Source organism: Nerophis lumbriciformis, linkage group LG04 (genome assembly GCF_033978685.3).
Source record: "Nerophis lumbriciformis linkage group LG04, RoL_Nlum_v2.1, whole genome shotgun sequence".
In the NCBI taxonomy this organism is placed as follows: Eukaryota; Metazoa; Chordata; class Actinopteri; order Syngnathiformes; family Syngnathidae; genus Nerophis; species Nerophis lumbriciformis.
This window is the reverse complement of record NC_084551.2, coordinates 5,010,780-5,027,500: the sequence shown is the minus strand read 5'-3', so window position 1 is coordinate 5,027,500 and position 16,721 is coordinate 5,010,780. Positions and strand designations below refer to the sequence as shown.

The 16,721-nt window shown below is 38.8% G+C and overlaps 1 protein-coding gene across 5 annotated transcripts in view; it reads left to right on the top strand.

Moving 5' to 3' along the window:
* The window catches only part of ddr1 (discoidin domain receptor tyrosine kinase 1), a 199,205-nt gene that overhangs the window by 1,244 nt on the left and 181,240 nt on the right, over positions 1–16,721 (top strand). The window lies entirely within an intron of this gene.

Below are 16,721 nucleotides of genomic sequence, written 5' to 3'. Positions count from 1 at the left end.
AATTCTCCCTCGGTTAATCCTACATATGTGTCGGATGTGTTAATGTCCTTGCGTATTACCTTAGATTGGTAGACAACTGATGTTTGTAAGCACCCCCCGTTGAGAGGGCAATCAGGTTTCTTTCGACAGTTACAGCCTTTGTTGGTTTTGGAGTCGCTCTGTCTGGGGGCCGACGGCTCATTTGCAATTGTTTTGTTGTGGTTTGAGATGATTTGTCGTATATTGTTCATGCAGCTGTAGCTCAATTTAATGTTGTTCTTGTTGAATACTTTTCTTAGGGTGTTGTCTTTGGGAAAGTGTTTGTCAATCAGATTGAGGAATTTGTGTCCAATGTTAGTTGAGACGTTTTTGCTGTATGGGGGGTTGTACCAGATGATGTCGTTTCGTTTTCTGTTCTTTTTTGGCTGGTTTCCTGGCGTGGGTTCATAGGTGAGGGTGAAATTGTATCTATTGTATGTATATATATATATATATATATATATATATATATATATATATATATATATATATATATATATATATATATATATATATATTCAGAGCGCGATGTTATTTAAGGGAAAAAGCACTTTTAGACAATATGATTTGCCTGAGTGGCTAGGAGACACCGAGATTAACAAGCTGTAGAAAATGGATGACAAATGACAGATTTAAAAAAAAATAAAAAATAAAAATATATATATATATTTGTAAAAATTTTTTACATTTTTTTTTTTTTTTTTAACTTGGGACTTCCGGCGGGCCAGATTTTGGACGGTGGCGGGCTGGAGCCGGCCCGCGTGCCCTAGTTTGGGGACCCCTGAACTAAGGTATAGAGATGTCCCCATTTACTATACTGTAAAAGAGATGAAATTTGGTACATTTATGAAAGCAAGGAACCGAGAAATTATTATTAATATTACTATGCTGCAAGCTAATTTCTTATTTACATAAAAATGTATTTCTGAAATTAAATGCCATATTCCCCCATTGGATTTCAAATTATTAATAAAATCTTGGAAAATATTTTTAAAAATAATAATAATAATAATAATATATATATATATATATATATATATATATATATATATATATATATATATATATGAATGTATGTATATATATATATCCATCCATCCATTTTCTACCGCTTAATCCCTCCGGGGGCGCTGGAGCCTATCTCAGCTACAATCGGGCGGAAGGCGGGGTACACCCTGGACAAGTCGCCACCTCATCGCAGGGCCAACACAGATAGACAGACAACATTCACAGGGCTGCAACTAACGATTAATTTGATAATCGATTAATCGGTCGATTATTACTTCGATTAATCGATTAATAATCGGACAAAAGAGACAAACTACATTTCTATCCTTTCCAGTATTTTATTGAAAACAAAAACAGCGTACTGGCACCATACTTATTTTTGATTATTGTTTCTCAGCTGTTTGTACATGTTGCAGTTAATAAATAAAGGTTTATAAAAAAATAATAATAATTTAAAAAAAATTGCCCCTGCGCATGCGCATAGCATAGATCCAACGAATCGATAATATTTACTTGAGTAAAAGTAAAAAGTATGTTGTGAAAAAACTACTCAAGTACTGAGTAACTGATGAGTAACCTGTTCGTTTAATGATGACGGCAACAAATAATGCACAAAAACATAACAATAGCAATGAGCAGATTCAGAGCCAGGAGTATCTCTTAAGCAATTAAAACAATAATATATATTAAATAATAATACATTAACATAAAAAAATGAAGGCAAATTGAGCCACAATAATTTAACAGCACCATAGGCTCAGTAGGCAGAGATTACAAAGGAAAATAACAAGTTAGCCTTTACGCAAACTTTAAATTGATAGGTGTGGGCTGCACGGTGCACCTGGAAACACACTGTGCACTTCTGATTGGTGTTTCTATACATGCGTGAGTGTGTGTGCGACTGTGCGTGTGTGTGTCTCTGTCTATGAGGCTGCAGTGCGTTAATAAATGTCCCCACACGATGTACATTTGACAGTGATTCATAGCAGGGAAGCTAACATCAGCCTACAGTGACAGCCAAAATATCTACTAACGTTACTTACCGCGATGTGCTTCCTCAAATTTGACGTTGAGTTCATGTAAGCTTAAGCTTGTTAATCATGTGACCGCCTGGCTCTGTTTGATTGGTGAAACGGAGTCAAACGTCAGCAGTGACTGTATTTGATTGGTGAAATGCAGGCATGCGATAGATCCTACTTTGAAGGTCTGTCTGACAAACCAAAACAAACAAAGCGTGCATTAACAGATTGATAGAAATCAGTAGCGAGTAGAGAGCTGAATGTAGATAAATGGAACGGAGTAAAAGTAGCGTTTCTTCTCTATAAATATACTCAAGTAAAAGTAAAAGTATGTTGCATTAAAACTACTCTTAGAAGTACAATCTAACCCAAAAGTTACTCAAATAAATGTAACGGAGTAAATGTAGCGCGTTACTACCCACCTCTGATCATTACCAGAAACGTTTACGACCATGCATTTATTTATCCAGGTAAGAGTTCTGCTAATCTGTGTGGTTTGTTTCCCACTACCACTCAAAACCATGTTTGTGGCAGTCATCTTCATTTTGATTTAAGGAACCGTAACTGAATATTGTATCAAAGTTCCCCTGTATTCATTCAAAATAGTCAGCCATGCATGGAAATTGACACCTTAATAGCACAAGGTCTTTAGGGCAGGCCTGGGCAATTAATTTGACTCGGGGGGCCAAATTTAAAGAAAAAAATGTGTCTGTGGGACGGTATATCTATTTTTTAAGAACACTAATACAAAACCTCACAATAATGTCTGATTGAATGTTATGACAGACCGCCTTAAAAAAACGGTCTGTCTAGGGGAGACCGAAAGCAATGGATGTCAAGTGGGTCTGACATAATATTGTGAAAGTCCAGTCCATAGTGGATCTAACACAATAGTGAGAGTCCAGTCTAGTCTTAGCGATAACAATAACGCTAAGAGTTGGTTAAGATTGAGATCATGACATGTAAACTGAGTATTGATGGCGGTTTTTGGATGTTTTTTTTAGAGGGCTTTATGTGCGCATCACCTTACTCACAATAGCTGCATTGTTAGCCACCTCGTACTTGCTGTATATTACAAATTAGAATGCATATAAAAAGAAAAACGTGTTCCTGTCTTACATAAGGATTGGGAATGATAAGGAAAATTCCCCAGAAAGGTGCAGTTCTCCTTTTAAGGAACAAAAAATAATATCCTCTACCAAAGTTCACCTGTATTCATTCAACAAAGTCCACAATGCATGTAATTTAAAGGGGAACATTATCACCAGACCTACGTAAGCGTCAATATATACCTTGATGTTGCAGAAAAAAGACCATATATTTTTTAACCGATTTCCGAACTCTAAATGGGTGAATTTTGGCGAATTAAACGCCTTTCTAATATTCGCTCTCGGAGCGATGATCGGGAAGCAATCCGCCATTTTCTCACTTTCGTCGGTGTGTTGTCGGAGGGTGTAACAACACGAACAGGGACGGATTCAAGTTGCACCAGTGGCCCAAAGATGCGAAAGTGGCAAGAAATTGGACGAAATTTGTTCAAAATACGAAGCTGTGGGGAAAGCCGACGAAATGGTCAGTCGTTTGTTCCGCACACTTTACCGGCGAAAGCTATGCTACGACAGAGATGGCAAGAATGTGTGGATATCCTGCGACACTCAAAGCAGATGCTGACATCAACTCCAAAACTGGACAGATCAGCTTTCAGGAAAAGAGAGCGGATGAGGGTATGTCTACAGAATATATTAATTGATGAAAACTTTATTCATTACTCGCGGTTTTACGTAAATTATTATACATAAACTGTGTTACAGCAGATAGCCCTGAAATGGGCTGTCTACACTCTCAAAGTGCATGTTGTTTGCAAATGTATTTAATATGCTGTAAACCTAGTTCATAGTTGTTAGTTTCCTTTAATGCCAAACAAACACATACCAATCGTTGGTTAGAAGGCGATCGCCGAATTCGTCCTCGCTTTCTCCCGTGTCGCTGGCTGTCGTGTCGTTTTCGCTTGCATACGGTTCAAACCGATATGGCTCAATAGCTTCAGTTTCTTCTTCAATTTCGTTTTCGCTACCTGCCTCCACACTACAACCATCCGTTTCAATACATGCGTAATCTGTTGAATCGCTTAAGCCGCTGAAATCCGAGTCTGAATCCGAGCTAATGTCGCTATATCTTGCTGTTCTATCCGACATGTTTGTTTGTATTGGCATCACTGTGTGACGTCACAGGAAAATGGACGGGTGTATATAACGATGGTTAAAATCAGGCACTTTGAAGCTTTTTTTTTAGGGATATTGCGTGATGGGTAAAATTTTGAAAAAAACTTCGAAAAATAAAATAAGCCACTGGGAACTGATTTTTAATCAGAATCAGAATCAGAATCAGCTTTATTGTCATTACGCAAGGTAACGAGATTGAGGCCATTCCATACAGTGCGATGTGTGCATGCTAGAAAAACAATGTGCAAATATATAAAAATATAAAAAATGTAGGAGTGCAATGAATATGGTGTGAAATTAATATATACATGAAAAAAACAAAAACAAAAACAGGGTGGTTGGTGGAATGGGTTATTGCACCGAAGAGAAGGCAGTTATGAGGGACAATGGGGCAGTCCGTTCAGGATGGTTATGGCCCTGGGGAAGAAGCTGTTCTTTAGCCTGTTTGTTTTGGTTTTAATGCACCTGTAGCGCTTCCCAGAGGGCAGCAGGTGGAACAGGTCAGAGCCAGGGTGGGTGCTGTCCTTGATGATGGCACTGGCTCTGTTGAGGCAGCGGGAGGTGTAGATGTCCGTCAGAGAGGGGAGAGGGCGGCCGATGATCTTCTGAGCCGTCTTGACCACTCTTTGCAGCCTCTCCCTGTCTGCTGCAGTGCAGCTGCCGTACCATACCGTAATACAGTAGGTCAGCATGGTTTTAACCCTTCTGAAATTGTGATAATGTTCCCCTTTAAACATTCAATAGCACAACATTTCTCTAGGATTTCTTAGTAAGGGTTCAATGTCCATTTTCAAAAAATATTCAATAGCACAACATTTCTCTAGGATTTCTTAGTAAGGGTTCAATGTCCATTTTCAAAAAATATTACCAAAAACTGGTATTACCAGGAATTATTTACCCATGTAAACAGTTCTGCTAATCTGTGTGCTTTGCTTCCAACTGCTGCTACAACAAGACATTTTTGTCAAATTAACGAATGTGTCAGATTTTTTGCAGCATTTATTTCCACTTTAAGGTAAGCTTAAAAACAGGGATGCTGATTGTAAAATGCTCACAGTATCATCTTCAACAAGTCCCTTTTTCACCACAATTTACGGAAACTTTTTATTTATTAATTTATTTTTTTTTACCAAAAATTTATTTACCAAGGTAAAATAATTATTCTAAAAATCTAAAATGTTCTATCCCACTCACTCATTACCTTTTTGTTTTTACCTTAGTAATGTTGGCGGAAATTCAGCAACAGTTTTCAAAATCCCAGGTAAATAAGAAAAGTTCCTGGTGCTTATCTAAAATGTTTACACAGCCACATTCCTCTTGTGTTTCTTCACATTGCACCCTCTTCACAAAGAAACATACAAACAAAAGCCCTTCTTTCTCCTTCAGGAGCCATAAAAGTTGCCGATGTGTAAGAGCAGTGGTCTGTCATGCCCCCCTCACCCGCCTCGGGGAGTCGGGACAGTATTATTATACACCCCCTGAACCGAAATACCTGATCTTTATCTGTGCAAATCATGAGTTGCTGGCAGAAGCATGCTGCCTACAATCATCTGATTTATCAAAATAGATAACCAAAATAAGCTGGAAGATTTGCAACGACTCTCTCCCTTACTAATTGAGAAGCACTGGTGTTGGTGTACCATGCCTTCCCTCCGAATGCAGCTGAGATAGGCTCCAGCGACCCCGAAAGGGACAAGCGGTAGAAAATGGATGGATGGTATTGGGTCACCGCCACACATCCAGGTGTTAGCCGCTACACCTACCAGTCTATTAACCCCATGACATCTACACAGCATCCCAGGTGACCTCGCATGGCATCATCGCACACACATGGTTCTACTTTGAGCGGAAATAGAAGCAAACCTGACCCTTGAGCACCTGCGGCGTCATGTGAAAACACCACCAGAAGTTAGGAAGCAGCAGCATGACAAATTGAGCAGGAAATGTTTTGTTTTTGGGGAAACAAGACATGCAGTGTTATCGTCACTTTTGGGCTGGAAAAAAAAGATCCTGACTTATTTTTTTTTCTTTATCATAATTTTTTTTTAGAGGAATTAAGCAACACAAGATTGAATTAATAAAATACAGAAGACACGGTTTATATTGCAATCATTCTGGGGGGAAAAAAGTTGTAGTTTTCCATTTTAGAAGCGACAATTTATCAAAATGACTTCAGACTTTCAACAGGGTTTTTAATAGATGTTTTCTTTGCCTTACCCCCATTATTAGGGCCCGCAATGGCCCATTATGCAATGGGACATAAGGACCTATTGTTATTCGTTCGTTTTATTCTTTCTTATTATTATTCTTCCGCAGCTTTGCGCACTACTTTGACCCCCTTAACATGCTTCAAAACTCACCAAATTTTACACACACATCAGTAATATACGGCAAAAGTTTTTATCAAAAAACCAAACCTCAAAACTCAAAATTGCGCTCTAGCGCCCCCTAGAAAAAAAAAAAACTAGACTGCCTGTAACTCCCACTAGGAAGGTCGGAAAAATATGAAACAAAATCCTCTATGTAGGTCTGACTTAGACCTAGTTCTCATAATTGTACATCCTCGGGCTAAAATCAACAGGAAGTTGGCAATTCCCCCTTCAAGACAAAAAAGTACTAAAAACAGTCACTTTTGCCTCTTTGCGCTGTAATATGACCCCCTTAACATGCTTCAAAACTCACCAAACTGAACACACACATCAGGACTGGCAGAAATTGTGATCTAATAAAAAAACCTAACCCCAAATCTCAAAATTGTGCTCTTGAGCAATTTTTTAATAAAACGCACAAAAAACTGCTCCTCGGATGAAAAAACTGACTTAACTGCCTGTAACTCCCACTGGGAAGGTCGAAGAGACATGAAACAAAAACCTCAATGTAGGTCTCACTTAGACCTACATTTCATAAATTGACAACCCCCAGCAAAAATCAACAGGAAGTTTGCTATTCCCCCTTCAAAACAATTTTTTTTTTAAAAACGGTCACCTTCCTTCAAAAACGAACTCCTCTGAGCGCGTTTGTCGTTTCGCCTTCAAACTAACACAGGAGAGAGATTGAACCCTTGTGATTACAACAACAGAAGCGCTTTTTAATTAACTGCTCCGGTTTTGATTTTATGACCCTTCAAAGACACGCTGCGCTGATGCTCCTGCGGTGCTGTTTTTTTAAGATGGCTGCTTAAAAGCAGGAAGCACCTACGTGCCCACACAATGCAGACAAGGTAGGTACACTAGACAAAAGTCTTGGGACACTTCAGACTACAAGTAGACAAAAGTATTGGGACACTTAGGACTAGCACCTGCCAAATACGCGGGGCCGACCAACGCTGCTTGCAGCTTTAATTTTACCTGTCTTACGTCTCAGAGGTCCCACAATAGTGCATTGGAAGTGTTTTACTTTGATACTTTTAGTAGGCCCTACTGGGAACACACTGTTATCTGTGTCTGTAGCTTTTAATGCTAATGAGCTGTGTTTGTCCATGCCTGTCTATGACAGTGTGTGTATCTGTCAAAAGCGCAATTGCGTACTTAATCCACTTTTTACATATTCACAGCTATTCTGGACTTGTTCAATGTAATATATGCTGTATATCATTTGCAACAATGTAACATTGAGTGAGACAGGAGACTTCCTAGACTAGCGGTAGCCAGTAGCAACAACTACACAGCACTTCCCTATTATTATTAGGGCCCGCATGGCCCATTGCATAAGGACTCCCAAAGGGAGTCCTTATGCAATGGGACATAAGGACCTATTGAATATGTAAGGTTTTATTATTATTCTTTCTTTTTTCTTCCGCCGCCTCTTCGAGCTGTAATTTGACCCACTTAACATGCTTCACAACTCACCATATTTGACCCATCCATCAGGACCTGCGAAAATTGCCTTTTAATAAATAAACCGAACCCCAAAACTCAAAATTGCGCTCTAGCGCCCCCTAGGAAGAAGAAAAAACTACGCTGCCTGTAACTCCCACTAGGAAGGTCGGAGAGACATGAAACAAAAAACTTCTATGTAGGTCTAACTTAGACCTACATTTTATAATTGTACATCTTCGGGCAAAAATCAACAGGAAGTTGGCAATTCCCCCTTCAAGACAAAAAAGTACTAAAAACAGTAACTTTTGCCTCTTTGAGCTGTAATTTGACCCCCTTAACACGCTTCAAAACTCACCAAACTGAACGCACACATCAGGACTGGCAAAAATTGCGCTCTACTAAAAAAACCTAACCCCAAATCTAAAAATTGCGCTCTAGCGCAATTTTTGAATAAAACGCACAAAAAACTGCTCCTCGGAAGAAAAAAATGACAAAACTGCCTGTAACTCCCACTGGGAAGGTCGGAGAGACATGAAACAAAAACCTGTATGTAGGTCTCACTTAGACCTACATTTCATAAATTGACAACCCCCAGCAAAAATCAACAGGAAGTTTGCTATTTCCCCTTCAAAACAAAATTTTTGTAAAAACCGGTCACCTTTCTTCAAACATTATCTCCTCTGAGCGTGTTTGTTGTTTCGGCTTCAAACTCACACAGGAGAGAGATTGAACCCTTCTGATTAAAAGTTGACGAAAGAGTTTTGATACCGGCTCCGGTTTTGATTTTATGACCCTTCAAATAACCTCTGCGCTGATGCTGCTGTTTTTTCAAGATGGCTGCTTAAAAGCAGGCAGCACCAGCGTGCCCACACAATGCAGACAAGGTAGGTACACTAAACAAAAGTATTGGGACAATTCGGACTAAAAAGTAGACAAAAGTATTGGGACACTTATGACTACCACTGGACATAAGTATTGGGACACCTACACTGGACAAAAGTATTGGGACACTTAGGACTACAACTTGACATAAGTATTGGGCCACTTGGGAATAAAACTGGACAAACGTATTGGGACACTTAGGACTACAACTTGACAAAAGTATTGGGACACTTGACTACAACTTGACATAAGTATTGGGACACTTCGGATTACCACTGGACAAAAGTATTGGGACACTTAGGACTAAAACTGGACAAAAGTACGGGGACACTTACGACGAATACTGTACAAAAGTATTGGGACACTTACGACGAATACTGGACAAAAGTATTGGGACACTTCGCACTAAAAGTAGACTAAAGTATTGGGACACTTAGGACTACCACTGGACACAAGTATTGGGACACTTACACTGGACAAAAGTATTGGGACACTTGGGACTAAAACTTGACAAAAGTATTGGGACACTTAGGACTAGCACCTGCCAAATACGCGGGCCCGACCAATGCTGCTTGCAGCTTTAATTATTATTATTATCAATGACAATAACAGCAAACTAAGTTGCATTCACAAACCCCAAGAATTCTGAGCATCAATATTACAAAAGTGTGGTTTGTATTTCTTATTTTTGAATGCATGACTTGGTTATTTATTTTATATAATTGAATTAGTTCAATTAGTAGTTTGTTCAAAAAATGGGGATATTTGTGGCAAAAATGTGGCACCTTTTTTTTAACAACCGATTTGGTTCTAGCATTGGTTAAAATGTATATATTTATTTTGTCATACACTATGGTAGATGTGTGTATCTACCTGGTAATGACTCATCTTTGGACAGAGATGAAGTCTGTCTTATTGACATTCGTGGCAAACAAAAGAATAAAGGAGAACATGGCGGCAATTTCATGCTGCACTCTCCTTTCTTGCACATAAAAATAAGTAGACAGGTTATTGGCAGGAGGTTTGAGCGTTAGATATTTTATAGAATTTGTGCTTTTGGTTGCAAGGGAAATAAGTTGTAGCGAAGGATTGAGGAGGTCTGTTAAGTGTTGGTGCACATTGCGTATGCAGGTCGCTTGGTTCCTTGTTTAATGGGTCTTTGGCTGCTAATTTCTACCACAGTGTTCCTCCTGGAGCTGTTCGCCTCTTTGTAATTGTTGTTTATGTGCGTTGCGGTCCAGCGGAGGGAACGCTACAATATGTGAAATGGTTGAATAAGCTTGTTAAATTTTTGAATGAGTTTGGACAGTTGTGGTTATTTTTTTGTTTCTGTAAGCTTGGTGGAAAATTGGGCAAAAGCATTCATTATTTCGTTAAACCTTTTCGAATTTAACATGTGTATCTGGAGGGTCTGTGTACAGGTTAGATACAACGGTGGTATCCAAGCATCACTATTTGCACCTCTGATGATGATACATGATCAGAGGTGGGTAGAGTAGCCAGAAATTGTACTCAAGTAAGAGTACTGTTACTTTAGAGATTTATTACTCAAGTAAAAGTAAGGAGTAGTCACCCAAATATTTACTTGAGTAAAAGTAAAAAGTATGTTGTGAAAAAACTACTCAAGTACTGAGTAACTGATGAGTAACATACACACACATATCATATATATATATATATATATATATATATATATATATATATATATATATATATATATATATATATATATATATATATATATATATATATATATACATACACACACACATATATATATATACACATATATATATATATATATATATATATATATATATATACACACACATTTATATATATATACAGTATATAATTTATATTTATTTATTTTGCCGTTTTTGTTTACATGTTAAAGGTGTTTTAATGAATATACATGCATGTTTAACACATATAGATTCCTTTCTTTCATGAAGACAAGAATATAAGTTGGTGTATTACCTGATTCTGATGACTTGCATTGATTGTAATCAGACAGTAGTGATGATAACGTCCACGTTTTCAAATGGAGGAGAAAAAAAGTTCCTCCTTTCTGTCTAATACCACATGAAAGTGGTTGGTTTTTGGCATCTTATTTGTCCAGCTTCCATATTCGTTTTTATACACTTTACAAGAAATACATTGGCGGCAAACTCCGTAGCTTGCTAGCTTGTTTGCGCTGGCTTTCGGAGACTCTTGTTTTGAAAGCGCAGGCGCGATGGAGCGGCACTTTTATTGTGAAGACAGGAACTGTGCAGTCAGTCTTTAGGCTTTTGACGGGATGTACGGTTGAAATAAAAAAGGGTCTTTTTTCCTTCACACTTTTGATTGATTGATTTAAACTTTTATTAGTAGATTACACAATACAGTATATATTCCGTACAATTGACCACTAAATGGTAACACCCGAAAAAGTTTTTCAACTTGTTTAAGTCAGGTCATGTGACCGCCTGGCTCTGTTTGATTGGTCCAACGTCACCAGTGACTGCATCTGATTGGTGGAACGGAGTAAACGTCACCAGTGACTGTATTTGTTGAAACGCAGGCACTATGACAGACCAAAACAAACAAAGCGTGCATTAACAGATCGATAAAAATTAGTAGCTAGTAGCGAGCTGAATGTAGATAAAAGTAGCGGAGTAAAAGTAGCGTTTCTTCTCTATAAATATACTCAAGTAAAAGTAAAAGTATGTTGCATTAAAACTACTCTTAGAAGTACAATTTATCCCAAAAGTTACTCAAGTAGATGTAACGGAGTAAATGTAGCGCGTTACTACCCACCTCTGTACATGATACAGTTAATGTCCTCTCTCTTCAGCACTGTATGAATCAATATTTTCTATCTACAAACCCCGTTTCCATATGAGTTGGGAAATTGTGTTAGATGTAAATATAAACGGAATACAATGATTTGCAAATCATTTTCAACCCATATTCAGTTGAATATGCTACAAAGACAACATATTTGATGTTCAAACTGATAAACATTTTTTTTTTTGACAAAGAAGTTGGGAAAGGTGGCAATAAATACTGATAAAGTTGAGGAATGCTCATCAAACACTTATTTGGAACATCCCACAGGTGTGCAGGCTGATTGGGAAAAGGTGGGTGCCATGATTAGGTATAAAAACAGCTTCCCAAAAAATGCTCAGTCTTTCACAAGAAAGGATGGGGCGAGGTACACCCCTTTGTCCACAACTGCGTGAGCAAATAGTCAAACAGTTTAAGAACAACGTTTCTCAAAGTGCAATTGCAAGAAATTTAGGGATTTCAACATCTACGGTCTATAATATCATCAAAAGGTTCAGAGAATCTGGAGAAACCACTCCACGTAAGCGGCATGGCCGGAAACCAACATTGAATGACCGTGACCTTCCATCCCTCAGACGGCACTGTATCAAAAACCGACATCAATCTCTAAAGGATATCACCACATGGGCTCAGGAACACTTCAGAAAACCACTGTCACTGAATACAGTTCGTCGCTACATCTGTAAGTGCAAGTTAAAGCTCTACTATGCAAAGCGAAAGCCATTTATCAACAACATCTAGAAACGCCGCCGGCTTCTCTAAGATGGACTCATGCAAAGTGGAAAAGTGTTCTGTGGTCTGACGAGTCCACATTTCAAATTGTTTTTGGAAATATTCGACATTGTGTCATCCGGACCAAAGGGGAAGCGAACCATCCAGACTGTTATCGACGCAAAGTTGAAAAGCCAGCATCTGTGATGGTATGGGGGGTGCATTAGTGCCCAAGGCATGGGTAACTTACACATCTGTGAAGGCACCATTAATGCTGAAAGGTATATACAGGTTTTGGAACAACATATGCTGCCACCTAAGCGCTGTCTTTTTCATGGACGCCCCTGCTTATTTCAGCAAGACAATGCCAAGCCACATTCAGCACGTGTTACAACAGCGTGGCTTCGTAAAAAAAGAGTGCGGGTACTTTCCTGGCCCGCCTGCAGTCCAGACATGTCTCCCATCGAAAATGTGTGGCGCATTATGAAGCGTAAAATACGACAGCGGAGACCCCGGACTGTTGAACGACTGAAGCTCTACATAAAACAAGAATGGGAAAGAATTCCACTTTCAAAGCTTCAACATTTAGTTTTCTCAGTTCCCAATCGTTTATGGAGTGTTGTTAAAAGAAAAGGTGATGTAACACAGTGGTGAACATGCCCTTTCCCAACTACTTTGGCACGTGTTGCAGCCATGAAATTCAAAGTTAATTATTATTTGCAAAAAAAAAATAAAGTTTATGAGTTTGAACATCAAATATCTTGTCTTTGTAGTGCATTCTATTGAATATGGGTTGAAAAGGATTTGCAAATCATTGTATTCCGTTTATATTTATATCTAACACAATTTCCCAACTCATATGGAAACGGGGTTTGTATATGCAGTGGTTATCTATTGATCTGTCTGGAGTCGTTATTGTATTGACATTCTTGTTATAGTTGTTAAAGTAGTAAAGTGAGAGTCATAAAACGCGTTTTATAATGTGACTCATCTTCTTTGATCCAATAAACCTGTTATACAGGTAAAAGCCAGTAAATTAGAATATTTTGAAAAACTTGATTTATTTCAGTAATTGCATTCAAAAGGTGTAACTTGTACATTATATTTATTCATTGCACACAGACTGATGCATTCAAATGTTTATTTCATTTAATTTTGATGATTTGAAGTGGCAACAAATGAAAATCCAAAATTCCGTGTGTCACAAAATTAGAATATTGTGTAAGGCTAATACAAATAAGGGATTTTTAGAAATGTTGGCCAACTGAAAAGTATGAAAATGAAAAATATGAGCATGTACAATACTCAATACTTGGTTGGAGCTCCTTTTGCCTCAATTACTGCGTTAATGCGGCGTGGCATGGAGTCGATGAGTTTCTGGCACTGCTCAGGTGTTATGAGAGCCCAGGTTTCTCTGATAGTGGCCTTCAACTCTTCTGCGTTTTTGGGTCTGGCATTCTGCATCTTCCTTTTCACAATACCCCACAGATTTTCTATGGGGCTAAGGTCAGGGGAGTTGGCGGGCCAATTTAGAACAGAAATACCATGGTCCGTAAACCAGGCACGGGTAGATTTTGCGCTGTGTGCAGGCGCCAAGTCCTGTTGGAACTTGAAATCTCCATCTCCATAGAGCAGGTCAGCAGCAGGAAGCATGAAGTGCTCTAAAACTTGCTGGTCGACGGCTGCGTTGACCCTGGATCTCAGGAAACAGAGTGGACCGACACCAGCAGATGACATGGCACCCCAAACCATCACCCAACCATGCAAATTTTGCATTTCCTTTGGAAATCGAGGTCCCAGAGTCTGGAGGAAGACAGGAGAGGCACAGGATCCACGTTGCCTGAAGTCTAGTGTAAAGTTTCCACCATCAGTGATGGTTTGGGGTGCCATGTCATCTGCTGGTGTCGGTCCACTCTGTTTCCTGAGATCCAGGGTCAACGCAGCCGTCTACCAGCAAGTTTTAGAGCACTTCATGCTTCCTGCTGCTGACCTGCTCTATGGAGATGGAGATTTCAAGTTCCAACAGGACTTGGCGCCTGCACACAGCGCAAAATCTACCCATGCCTGGTTTACGGACAATGGTATTTCTGTTCTAAATTGGCCCGCCAACTCCCCTGACCTTAGCCCCATAGAAAATCTGTGGGGTATTGTGAAAAGGAAGATGCAGAATGCCAGACCCAAAAACGCAGAAGAGTTGAAGGCCACTATCAGAGCAACCTGGGCTCTCATAACACCTGAGCAGTGCCAGAAACTCATCGACTCCATGCCACGCCGCATTAACGCAGTAATTGAGGCAAAAGGAGCTCCAACCAAGTATTGAGTATTGTACATGCTCATATTTTTCATTTTCATACTTTTCAGTTGGCCAACATTTCTAAAAATCCCTTTTTTGTATTAGCCTTAAGTAATATTCTAATTTTGTGACACACGGAATTTTGGATTTTCATTTGTTGCCACTTCAAATCATCAAAATTAAATGAAATAAACATTTGAATGCATCAGTCTGTGTGCAATGAATAAATATAATGTACAAGTTACACCTTTTGAATGCAATTACTGAAATAAATCAAGTTTTTCAAAATATTCTAATTTACTGGCTTTTACCTGTATGTTCGATGGATGGATGGATGTTCAATGGTAGAGCTTACAGAGCTCTCCTTGTGGTGGTGTTTTGATGAAAAACACACAATGGTGGCAATTATTAGTCTAACACTGGTTGATCATTGACCCCCACAGTCCTTGATGCTTCCACCGCTTCATTGCTTTTTGGGTGGCGTTGACTTTGTATATTCACGTTATGCTTGTTAAACTTTGTGAAAAGGCCTGAGGAGAGGTGTACCTGAGTTCAAGTAATTTTACTTTGATTTGGTTTGTCACAGCTGTCTGATTCCAACATGGCTGGTTAACCACGCCAAGAGGCCAATGGTCACAATAGTGGTTTGCAGTCCTGAAAGGTCGCACATCCATTCTCACTTCTAACTTGTTTTCCATTTGTGCTTCTCACAGTAGTAGTAGACAGGATGATACTGTCCAGATTCCCATCAAGTCTAGACCTTTCAATTCAATTATCTCATGTAATTAACAAGAGGTGACATTTTTAAGCAGATTTAGACTCTTCTTGGGGGCTTCATCACTCTGATCTCTCTATTAGATTGTCCTGCCTGTGAATCTTCCAGCATTACTTCTCATGCTCTAATTACCTCTGCAGAGGATCTTATGTTCTCATCTTGTTTAGTTTTTTTAAGATGGATTATGCAGAAAAACTAATAAAAAATCCCTGTGTTTTTTGTACATATGAAAAACCATGCTGGTTCAATAATTACATTACGGTTTGTTGATTGGGTGGTTGAAGCATATTTCAAACATGTATACTGTTTCAATATGATACATTACATATTTTACACATTTTCATTTCTCTTTACATGTACGAAAAGGAGTAGGAAGAAGCAAATCTTATTTAATCCTACCCCTTTTCCACTTCATAGCAATTACTAACACTTATGTTCTCTTCCTGTTCTCAGTTTATAACACAATTTACGCTTAATACAACAGTTCTCTTAATACATGTTTAAGTCAGTTATGATTCCCTTGATGAAATTAATATCTTAAAGGGGAACATTATCACAAATTCAGAATGGTTAAAACCATTAAAAATCAGTTACCAGTGGCTTATTTTATTTTTCGAAGTTTTTTTTCAAAATTTTACCCATCACGCAATATCCCTAAAAAAAGCTTCAAAGTGCCTGATTTTAACCATAGTTATATACACCCGTCCATTTTCCTGTGACGTCACATAGTGAAGCCAAACAAACATGGCGGAAAGAACAGCAAGCTATAGCGACATTAGCTCGGATTCAGACTCGGATTTCAGCGGCTTAAGCGATTCAACAGATTACGCATGTATTGAAACGGATGGTTGTAGTGTGGAGGCAGGTAGCGAAAACGAAATTGAAGAAGAAACTGAAGCTATTGAGCCATATCGGTTTGAACCGTATGCAAGCGAAACCGACAAACGACACGACAGCCAGCGACACGGGAGAAAGCGAGGACGAATTCGGCGATCGCCTTCTAACCAACGATTGGTATGTGTTTGTTTGGCATTAAAGGAAACTAACAACTATGAACTAGGTTTACAGCATATGAAATACATTTGGCAACAACATGCACTTTGAGAGTGCAGACAGCCCATTTCAGGCGCGCTAAGAACATATATT